At 47.0% G+C, this 3265-nt stretch overlaps 1 pseudogene; it reads left to right on the forward strand.

The window, feature by feature from the left end:
* The first annotated feature begins 1866 nt into the window (after nucleotides 1-1866).
* On the forward strand, nucleotides 1867-2488 carry LOC100339390 (protein lin-28 homolog A pseudogene; annotated as a pseudogene).
* Nucleotides 2489-3265: the final 777 nt, after the last annotated feature.

Below are 3265 nucleotides of genomic sequence, written 5' to 3' on the forward strand. Positions count from 1 at the left end.
GCCCCTCTCATCTTTATGGCATTGGATGAAGCAAGGATCCAATCATTCTGTTTACACTCATGTTGTAATCCCCTGAGAACAAACCTTATTCTTCTTGTTTGTTTTATGGATGAGAACTGTCCCAAGGCAGACTCCAAATCTCAGAGTCAAGGCTCTGTTTCTATTGTGTACAATTCTTTTGAGGTCATCTTCTGAATGCCACAGAGACTGTGGCTCTCGTTGTAGAAATATGTGAGGCACATTGATCAGAGTCATGGTTAAAGTTGCAGATCAGTTATTTGTACATTTTAAACAAAGAGGACTTTGAATGCAGGCATTATTTTTCCCCTTCTCCCCCAAGCCCATCTTGACAATATGACAAATGATAATCTGAAATCAAACATGACACTCTACCTGCAGGACCCAACTCTGACAGATGGAGCTATGTTTAAATAGCTTCATGTTGCCAGTTCCAATAAAGGAAAAGTACACAAAAGCCAGAGTCTAAGGGGAAAAGTGCTCTGAATTTGAAAGGGGGTCAGGTAAGTATAATGGTGATGAAATTCGCTAGACTGCTCCGAAGCACAAGCATTGTTTCTTTGGATGGGGCAGGAATAGCCACGGCTGTGGCTGGTGGCCAGCTCAACATGGGTGGGCAGCATAAAGTGTGGGAATGCTAAGGAGGTTTCATTTAGCATGGATTGGGCATGAGGGAAACCTGCCAGATTTTTGATCCGTGTTGGGCTGGTGTGTTTGTAACAGCTGTTTTTGTTATCTGAGGATGAGGCAGCCTGGGGCTGTGGGACTGATCTAGGATGAATTATTTCGGGGGTTTGTTAAATAAAGGCACTCAGATGGCATTCTAGTAGAGGATGAGTCCTCTAAAGGATCAAAGGAGAGAAACAACCTTTACCTTGAATTTTTTAGTTCAGTTCCAATGGGGATACAGCCATGTATTGACTTGAAAGACCGAAAAAAAACTTCTTTTTTTAAAAAAAACTTTTTTGTCCTCAACCTGATTTGAATTGGCTCCAGCACCATCTGGAGCAAGTGTTAAATTTAGTCTCTTTGATCATAGATGGCAAAGAACCTTGCTTTACTGTTTGTGGCCTTTTTACCCTAATCTTTCAGGAATTTGTCATGGCTTCAACAGTGCTGTGGCCATCCACAACTCTGATCTCCTGGATGTTTCATTGACTTGGAGTTGGCTTCATCCCAATTTAGCTTCAGTAATTCTGTAGTGTCATCTGTAGCCCTGTCACGGTCTCAGTCTTTAAACCCATTGATATTTGAATTTGTTAGCATTCATTGGTGAATACTATGGCCAGGCACTGTGAGAATCACTAGGGTTACAAAGATAAATAAGACAGTCATTAAATTCAAGTAGCTGATAGGAGATTCAGGAAACAGACACTAAATAAATCATTACAAAACAATGTGCAAGAGCAACTTGTAAAACCATCAGGGGAGGCATGAGAGTACATTCTACCTGAGGCTTTTGGTAAAAGTTGAAGAGGACCTGTTAGAGTCACCAACTGGTCTTTCAGACGGCAGTTAAGGGAGCAGGCATTTAGCCTAGTGGTTAAAATTGGCCATATCCTAAATCAGAGTGCCTGGCTCCATTATAGGCTCCAACTCCTAACCTCAGCTTCTCTGCTAATGCAGATCCCAGAAGGCAGTGTTGAGGGCTCAAGTAATTGAGTCTCTGTACCCAAGCAGGAGATTGGATTGAATTCACAACCTCTGGCTCTGGCCGTGGCCCAGGCCCAGTGGTTGTGTTTATTAGGAAAATGAATCAAGAGATAGGATCTTTGTCTCTCCACCTCACAAATTAAAAAGTAAGAAGAGGCCTCCAGATTTCTAGGGCCACAGTCTCTGCCATCGATGATGGGTTCCATGACCAACTAGCAGTTTGCAAGAGGCTACACCACAGCAGTGGAGAAAGCACCCAAGAAGGCAGCAAAGAATGGGGCACGGTGGGTGGATGAACCACAGCTGCTGCACAGGGCCAGCATCTGTAAATGGTTCAACATGCTCACGGGGTTTAGTTTCCTGTCCATGACTGCCCATGCTGCTGGGGTAGTGCTGGATCATTGTGCACCAGAACAAGCTGCATATATAGGGCTTCCAGAGCCTGATGGAAAATGAAGCCCTGGAGTTCACCTTCAAGAAGTCTGCCAATTGCCTGGAATCCACCCATTCTCCAGGCAGGGTGGGCCTGTATGTTGTGTATGGGAGTGAGAGGTGCCCAAAGGGAAAGAACAGGCAAAACTGCAGATCAAAAGGAGACAGGTGCTTCAACTGTGGAGGTCTAGACCGTCATTCCAAGGAGTACAAGCTGCCACACCAGCTCAAGATGTGCCACTTTTGCCAGAGCATCAGCCATATGGTGGCCTCGTGCCCTCTGATGGCCCAGCAGGTCCCCAGCCCCCAGAGGAAGCCTGCCAACTTCCGGGATGATGAAAAAGAGTTCCACAGCCCTTCCCTACTCCCTGAGGCCCAGAATTGAGCCACTGTGGGTGGGGGCTCTTCTTTTGCTATCAGAACATTTCAAGGAGCAGGCATCAAGTGCAGAGTAGAGAAAGTAGAGACACATCACTTCTCGGCCTTTTGGCTAAGATCAAGTGTGAAGTAGAGACAGGATGGGTTGGGAGGCAATGTCACTAACAAGATCCTAAGCAGGGATCCACAGCATCCTCCCTTCTTCCTTCTTGCTTGGAAGAATGAGTGAGGCAAAGGAATTCCAACCATGCTTTAACCCAATGCATGGGGAGACATCACCTGTAAAATGCATGCTTTATATGAGGCCCCACACTCAAAATCTGCAGATTTAGAAAATAGCCTGGGGCCAGCACCGCGGCTCACTAGGCTAATCCTCCGCCTTGTGGTGCCGGCACACCGGGTTCTAGTCCCGGTCGGGGCGCCGGATTCTGTCCCTGTTGCCCCTCTTCCAGGCCAGCTCTCTGCTATGGCCAGGGAGTGCAGTGGAGGATGGCCCAAGTCCTTGGGCCCTGCACCCCATGGGAGACCAGGAGAAGTACCTGGCTCCTGCCATTGGATCAGCGCCGTGCGCCGGCGCAGTGCGCCGGCCGTGGCGGCCATTGGAGGGTGAACCAATGGCAAAGGAAGACCTTTCTCTCTGTCTCTCTCTCTCACTGTCCACTCTGCCTGTCAAAAAAAAAAAATAGCCTGGATGGGGAAGTTGTTTTCCTTTCAAGGAACGATACGGAATAATATTTCCTTCACCAGAGTAAAACGATTAGTTGTAGGACCAGATTACTGGACC

The sequence above is a fragment of the Oryctolagus cuniculus genome, chromosome 3, assembly GCF_964237555.1.
Source record: "Oryctolagus cuniculus chromosome 3, mOryCun1.1, whole genome shotgun sequence".
NCBI lineage: Eukaryota > Metazoa > Chordata > Mammalia > Lagomorpha > Leporidae > Oryctolagus > Oryctolagus cuniculus.